This window comes from Mercurialis annua, linkage group LG3, assembly GCF_937616625.2.
Source record: "Mercurialis annua linkage group LG3, ddMerAnnu1.2, whole genome shotgun sequence".
In the NCBI taxonomy this organism is placed as follows: Eukaryota; Viridiplantae; Streptophyta; class Magnoliopsida; order Malpighiales; family Euphorbiaceae; genus Mercurialis; species Mercurialis annua.
Window position 1 is genome coordinate 7811474 of NC_065572.1, and position 8525 is coordinate 7819998.

General features: G+C 33.5%; 1 long non-coding RNA gene across 2 annotated transcripts; it reads left to right on the top strand.

The window, feature by feature from the left end:
• Positions 1–4126: 4126 nt before the first annotated feature.
• On the top strand, positions 4127–7413 carry LOC126671501 (uncharacterized). 2 transcript variants are annotated; one of them, XR_008790286.1, is made up of 5 exons: positions 4127–4887; positions 4968–5043; positions 5149–5430; positions 6700–6772; positions 7176–7413. It is a non-coding gene; the product is annotated as an uncharacterized LOC126671501 (long non-coding RNA). The 2 variants fall into 2 exon arrangements; XR_008790285.1 differs by having other exon boundaries at positions 4127–5043.
• The last annotated feature ends 1112 nt before the right edge of the window (positions 7414–8525 follow it).

Consider the following 8525-nt stretch of genomic DNA (forward strand, 5'->3'; position numbering starts at 1 on the left):
GTTTAAGTTGGAGTCTCGGTTGCCCCGAGCATTGGATTTTCTGCAGGTTTATTTGATTGGTGGTTTTCCGCAAGGCTTGCTACGGGTTTTGGTACAACCATACCCATACCCTAGCGCCGGTCGCGATCCATGAAATTGGGTCGTGACAAACTTGGTATCAGAGCTTTAGTTTCGAACTAAGGCCAAATTTTTGCATGCTATGTGTTTATCGCTTTAAGGCACGTTTAGTGCTACTGTTGTGTCATAGGATCTACTGCGGAATTAGGATTCATGTCTTGTCTTTAAAACGTCATCTTTTGATTTTAAAACTTTCTGCCTACACCGATAGGATTGCGTCCAGTCAGTCATTATTTATGCTTTGATTTGATTCTTTTGATGATATCTCACTTTGGTGATTTAATTGTTTTTGATTTCTCGGGGAATCTTATGTTGGTAATTTCCTCTATGTCATACTTGGGTATGATGTTAATTGTCTTATCTTGATGATGTTGCTTTAATTTCACCTGGGTGAAATATTTTGGTTTTCATGCTTTAATGATATTGTCGACGTTAAATTGTTTTGTGAGTACTTCTGGCTTTGGCCGTGAGCTTTGATTTATAAAAAAATAATATTTTGTCAGGCTTTAACATTGTTTTAGGTTTAAATGATTTTTGACTGAAAAATCTTTTTCACGTTTTATGAATTACGTTTTTAAATTACCTTAAGGAAATTATTTTTGCCTAACTGGTGTTGTGACGCAAAAAGTCAAATGGACAGTCTGGACGTGACACCCTAAAATATTATTTTCAGTATTTTTCCAGTAAATAAAATTCATATATTTTAAAATTTTAAATTTGACTAAGGATTGCAAAGGGTTGTTCTTTTGAAATAAAATGAATTTGTCGTATTCAAAAAAAAAAATTGAATGTTATGTCTAACTTGGTGTTTTCAAAATGACGGTTTAAAAAAAAAATTATTTTTAAAGGCGATATCGATTTGATAATATAACATTAATCTTGTAATTTTACCATATTTCGATTTCTCTAAACTTTGGTGTTGGTCGTATGCTTGATTTACTAATTTTGATTGAAGCCAGTATTTTTGAAAGATTGTTAAAGAATTATTATTTTTCCACTTGGGCGATGAGTTGATGTTATTACTTTGGATGACGTCAAGCTACCTATGTTGAAAATATTGAGATTTATTTTCAAAAGGGGTTTCTTTACGGATTTGAAAATATGTTGCATACATTTTATAAATGGATATTATGGGTTTGACTTGAGTCACCCAAATTTGTAGTAGAGTTTGGAAGTGGTAATCACTCGGCTAACTCGATGATTTTAAATTGAGGCGTTTGGGAATAATTGTCTCTATTGTTTTATAAAAGAGGTTTCCGAAAAATGATTTTCAAAACTGTGGGGCTCGACACGAACTTGAAATCTATTTTGTAAATTTTATTTTTCGAAGTGGATTTTGATAGGTACTTTTGACCAGTATCTTTATTATTTTAATTTGAGTTGGTGTGTTGAAAATATTATTGTGTAAGTAAAATTTTCCTTAGTTACGGGTAGGAACTCATTGGCCATATAAGATGTTGCATGCTTAATTATTTTTGGAATTACATTGGTTAGCTATCTAAATGAGTAATTGGTTTACTATAAGATGCTTAAGTGTTTTTCGGATGTGTGATCAATTTTTAACCTATATTATTTATTCTGGTCTATAGTATTTGATTAAGTTATGCCGTATCAGTTCCGTCCTCGTTGGCCTCACTGTGTGGAGTATCACGTGATAGTATTTCTCGCTAGTCTTTCTTTGGCCTAACCTTGACATTGATATCGATGTGAGTTTCGAACCTTTGTTTTGACCTTGTGATTATTTAGGTGTTCTAATTGGTTAGTTGGATCGAACGTTGGACTCTGGAAATCGAAGTTATTAATTTTGTCATCAAGAAATTTGAGGAGCGATCCTCAAGAGCTGTTTGCATATTCGAATTCCGAATCTGTCATGGCCAGAGGAAGGCGATTTGAGTTACTCAGCACCGGTGGAATAATTCTACTCGTGAGTGCTTACCTCGCGCGTGGAATTTGGAGCGTTATGCATTTCTAGATCGTGTTCGTTGTGATAAATTATAGTATCAAAATCTTTCGGCTTTTGGTATTCTGGAAAAGGATGTGGAAATTGTGTTCGAGGTAGATCAGTGTAGTAATACATTGGTGTTTTCATTGGGTAGATCGGTGAAACACCAAAACTGATAGTGGAGCTGTGAAGGCGTTCGTATTGTTTGATGTCTTTGGAAAATTTTCAATTTGATTTGAGGGAGAATTCATTATTAGGTAAATTTTAGTTTCCTTGTTGATGTTGGGTTATTTCGTTAATGACGATGCAAATTGGTGAACTAGGATAATGGAGATGGGCAAATATGTCAAAATGGGCGAGTGCACGTCTTACAGAGTGTGAGGTCTAGAAAATATTTCGAGGGAAAATTGATTTCAAATGTTAAATGGTTAAAGAGAATTGAAATGTTTTTATCACATAATTGTGCCCAGACATGTCATGAACATGCATTTTGGAATGCCACGAATAGAAAACTGCATTGAGCATTGAGCATGATCACTAATTAAAAGAGAAATAAATAATTGATACATGCATTTAGAACATTCATCACGACATTAAATTATTAGGGTCGAATGCAACTCTTTGGGGATGAGAGCTGTCATCACCCTGGCGCACAATTATGTAAAATAAATTTTATCAGTGAGATTTTTCAAATGTTTTGTTTAAAACTCGCGAGTTATATTGTGAAAATAGTGTTTAAAAGGTTATTAAATTTCAAACGGTTTTGAAATTTTTATTTGGTAGGAAACTAGACAAATACTCTGTGACGACGGTAGTGATTTAAGAAAAATGGCATTGTAAGGATTTATTCTATATTGATTGGAGTATCAGCGTTTGGTAAATAGGAGCTATGGTTATAAGTTGCACTCAAGGTTTAGTTGTGGTAGGTGCGGAAAAATATTGAGTTCGGATTAAAGAGTTGTGTCAGCTTAGAGTATATGGTTTGAGGAGTTTTGTTTTGAAGAACATTGGTTATGCTCTGTGTGTTTTTTTTTAAAGAACTAAAAGCAATTTTGTTTTTACAGATTTAATATCTGTTTAAAAAGTTTTGATACCGAAATGAAAATTTATTGTGAATAAAGGAACTCTTATTTGTAAAATTTTAACTTTTGAGAAGCGATGCAACTTTGCCAGTTTAGATTTAAAAGCGGATTTCAAATTGTTTTAAATGGATTTTATAAAATCATAAAAATTATTGTGAAAGTAAGGTTCAGTTATGATTTCAAATTGAGAGTATTTTATCATGTTGATGCGTTTACAAACAAAATAATTTTTCAACGGGTTAATTATTTAGATAAAAGTGAAAATTTAATTTGAGGTGCTAGTGATTTCAAATTAAAGGTGGATAGCGCTAGTATATATTTGTGTTTACGTAAAATATTTTTCTGGAGAAGTTTTGTTTTAAGCATAACCAATAATCAAATTGAGTGCGATTAGATCTTAATGATCTTCAGTAGGATTCGAGGTTTTGGTGATATAGAAATAAATGTCAAGGATGAATAATATTGTTGTCAGAAGTATAAGTTATGTATTCCTTAAAAAATTGGTGTGTTTTCTTACGTCTTAGTTCTTGAAGTTGATAGTATTGTCGAGGAGATCTTAGTTGGTTGAACCGAGACGATACTAATGGAGTTAGTTTTCATCCATTATTTTGTGACGGCACATTTGATCTGAACGATATTTTGAATTGTTGTTAAGCTTTCTCATTTGAAGTAATTGATACCATGACCATTATAAGTTCATAGTGCGTAGACGCTAAGTGATGTAAGATTATTTTCCGTAGAGAGTGCTTGTAGGTTTTCGGTTTGTAGTATTGGGGTTTGGCTTAATAAGTTTTTGATTTGAATTTTAGGTTTGAGAAATCAATGTTTAATTCGTTCACACGTGGTGTTTGAGGAGCCGTTTGAAGTACCAAATTGTTGATCTTAGAGTTTTCCGCGTTTGCGTATGGTGGTCTTTCGGGTTTTCAGATCAGTTGTAAATTCGAAGTCGTAAAATTTTCAGCGTGTTTCAGTTAGATGATGTGTCGTTTTTCTTAGCTATCCTCAGTTGAAATTATGGTAAGATTACCCTTGGGTAGGAGTTTGCTTAAACTTTTGAGATTGCGGTGATGTTTTGCTTAGACTGAATTAAACAATTTTTATTTTGTTATCCGTAGAGTTGTCCCTCGGTCGTGAGTAATCTTAGATATCACAAATTGTGGTACGTATATCTCTTTCGTTCCGTCGAGGATACGTTCTTCGTATTTTGAGTTATGTGTGAGTTTTACGTATTGGTAATTGAGTTTTTATTACTGGGCTTTTTGATAAATTCGAGGACGAATTTTTAATAAGTTGGGGATAATGTAAAACCCCATAAAATTTTAAAATTTATTTTTGCGAGTTTCAGTAATATTTTGAGTCATTTACGTATTTGAAATTCGTTGGGTGGTTCGATTTGTGGCTTGGTTCGTGGCTCGGTTCGGTCTTTGGTTCTCTAGGTTTGTGGTACATGCGGAAAATCTCAGGTCTCAATCGAGACCTGAAATTTTCACGTAAAGTCTCGTTCGAGACCTTCAGTCTCGAACGAGACTTCTTCAATTTGTTGTTGGTCTCGTTCGAGACCAGCATTTTGGTTCACAGGGGTCCATTTTTTCCTTCGTTTTATAACCTAACTAACTCCTATAAATCCGTAACTTTTCAATCCTAATCTATTCACCACACGGCACACTAAACCCTAGCTGCCAATTCTTGCTGATCCTTTGAGGAATCGCTGCCCTTATTTTCCTCCCAAAGTTTCCAAAATTTTTGGTAAGTTTGTTCTTAAATTTTCAGATTTAGCTTTAAAGCGATACCTCCGTAATTTGGATCGTTCTCCTTCGTTTCTGAAGCAAATTCAGTTCCGCTTCGTCGCTGAGAAAGTAGACTCATTCCTCTACAACTTTGCCTTTCGAATTTTGTCAAACGGTACGTAAACGAACCCGTATTAATCGCTGCCGTTTTATCGTTTTTAAGTTATTCGTTGTTTTGATTTTCTAAAACGATACTTTTGTTTTTCAATCCGTTTCGCAGCCGTTTGGAGATCGAAATCCGTTCCGTTCATTCCCCGTGATAGTAGGCTCGCTCCTCTACGATTCTACACTTTTCTTTTGTCAAACGGTACGTAAACGCACCCGTATCAATCGCCGTCGTTTCATCGTTTTGCGGTAGCTTAAGTTTCTACTTGCTCTGTTTATTGTCATAGGCTAAGTGTTGATTCCTGGGTGTGATTCTTATTACGTTAGGCTATTATCTTACGTCCGAATGAAGTCGTTTCATCTCTGAAATTCTTCAAAACTTCATTGATTCTCAGAGGTATGTAAAGTTCCATGAATTACTGTTTTATTTTTGAATTTGTATCCGCCATTTTTGTTGTTGTTTGGATTCGCTAAGTTTGATAATTGATAATTGATTTATAAGTGTTGGCTGTTGTAAATTATAATCCACGCTTATCATTTGAATTCCATCACGGATTGGTTCCAAGTTGTTGGCGGGGTGATTAGTTCAAATGCATATAGGCTTTGTGTTTCAGAGTAGGGATTTGCAATTGTGATCTTATCATTTGTTTGATTATATTGTTGCTTTGGATTTTTTTTTGGGTTTCACGATTGAATTGCAAATTTAAGGTTATTGGGTTAGAGCTTTAGGATGGCGGGTTTTGTCCCTGGGAATGGAATTTGAAATTTGGTTGTTTAGATTGAAGAAGATGGAGAATGTGCATGATTGGTCCTCAAGATAACTTGTTTTAAACCAATTGATTCTCAAGTTAAAAAAATTTATCTTCTTTATAATTGACTTTGATTTTTAATATATGAAATTGATTTCGACTTATTAATTAGTGATTTAAATAATACTATTATTTATAATTTAAAATTTCTCCGGGCATTAATATTTTAAGTTTAAATTAAATATTAATTTTATTATGGTTATACGTAAAATTTTATATTGACTATATTAAATAAGTATTGGGATTTTATTTTATTTAAAAGTTTGTCAAATTAATTATATTATTTTTAAGGCCTAAAAATAATATTTGAATATTTAAAAATTAAATTAATAATTGTTATTAATTATTATTTAATTGTTAAATTTATATTTTTAGCCTAGAATGCCTTTGAGATTAAATTTATATTTTAGCTTTATTTGTTATTTAATTAATTGAGATAATTGCCGGTAATATTTAATTACTTGAGTTTCAAGCTATTGAGTTCTATTTTGATATTAATTAATATTTTATTTAATATTAATTATAAACTGTGGTTTATAAACTCTGGAATATTAGTTGGGTCGGTTTGGACTTGGGTCACCGACATGTGGGTTTAGCGTGGTAGTTTTTGAAAAAACTCGGCTAACCCACTATTTGAGGAATTGATTTTATTTATCAATTAAATATTATTTTAATAATATTTTCGGATTGGATTTAAGTGAGAACTCAATAGTCTTGAATTAATTACGGCATTACAATTTATTGAGAATTGTGTTTCTCTGTGATTTATCTGGTTATTTAATTGTGCTAGTCCTACGTGGTGTCTAGTGATCTTAGAGTTAGGGATCGTACGGATTTTAACCTATTTATTATTTTAGACCCGTCGACTGCTCGTGCTTCGGAGTCTACGCAGGGTTAGCTGTTTGCCAAGATCACGTGGATAAGCAAGCAGTGAGTTTGTAGTGCTATTTACCGCTTTATTAAGTACCGCATCGTATTTTAATATTATAAATGTTTGTGAACTGTTTTTACGGATTATGGATCTGGATTGAAACGAGCTACTCGATAGGCTTGTATCGAGACTGTGTGCACCGGTAAGTACTCTGGGAAACGGCAGACTAAAGTCTTGCTTACGCTGGTATATTTATATGACGAGGATTTGTTCCCGTCCACTCTGGGTTTATCGGTATGCTATGTCATACTTACGCTGGGATCATTTCAATACTGTTTTCCATAATCATATTATATTAGTATAAAAATGTTTTGATTTAAGGGTTTTAAACTTAATAAATGTAAATAGTATTGCGAACTCATCTCAGTATATCTGACCCCGTTGTTTTCCCAAATTTTCCAGGTTTATTATTTTGAGCGAGTCTGCAGATCTCCGAATCTTTATTCCTCGGAGGTTTATTTTCTTTTTAATAAATTGTCAAACTACTTTTATTCTTAGACCGCAGTAGTAAATTAGAAGTCTATATTATTCTAGTCTGTTTGTCGGATTTGTCTGACTGGCTTTCTTTTATGCTTTGGCATTAATATTGTTTAACTCTGGTTATATTTATTTAATGGAAGTACTTATATTTAAACTGTTAGTTTAAGTTGGAGTCTCGGTTGCCCCGAGCATTGGATTTTCTGCAGGTTTATTTGATTGGTGGTTTTCCGCAAGGCTTGCTACGGGTTTTGGTACAACCATACCCATACCCTAGCGCCGGTCGCGATCCATGAAATTGGGTCGTGACAGCTACATCGTTTACCGTAGCTCGGTGCCTTTTATGGGTATCATGTAGGTAGTTTGCTTGACTTAGCGACATGTTTTTTGCGAGGTTTATTCGTCCCTACTAAACGTTATTACTATGTTATCACCTAGGATGAATATTCTCCATCAACTGATAAAAATTAAATTGGAGTTGCGATTTGGTATTCTCATTAGCACTCAAAAGCTACTAATTTTATGAGAAAAATGACATGATCATCTTAGTTCATCCATTGTTCTTTCATGAATAGTATTAAAAGAGCTATGTCTCTCAAACTTTATTGATGGACCCGGTCCAAGATCTCTTCTGGGTTGCTTCGTGACAAATTTGATATTTAGGTGAATTTCGAGTAGTGTCCTAAAAGACAAAGAAGGTCAAATAGGATTTTGGATCCTTTATCCGAAATCCACTCCGAAACTTAAGTTAGTATTTATCTCCATATATATAATATAGAAAAATATTATATAAAAGAGGTAATAAAGCTTCACTTGTCCTGGTAATAAGTTGGCTTGCCTTTGTTGAGTGAGCTTCTTATAAACCGGATGGGCTAACAAAAAAAACCTTATTTTCATACATGTTTTATTTGTGATTTCTTCTTATAATGCTGTTTTATTTTTTGGTGAATTGCCCTAATTTTCTTGAAGAGACATTGGTAGAGATATTTCTACGTAATTAGACGGCAACGTTGTAGTAGAGGAAAAAAAAGCTCTTGTCCTAGTAATAGGTTGGCTTGCCTTTGATGAGTGAGCTTCTTAGGGCATGGTGAGTGAGTTTGCCAGTGGGAATTTTTTGCATTCACAAGACTCGAATCCGAGACCTTATTTAAGCGACATTAAACCGCTTACCACTTGGACCAACCCCCATTGATAGGTTTTATATATATGTTTACCTGGGTTATTATTTTAAGAGCAAATTATTTTAAGACCCCTCACGTTTATCATAATTCACAG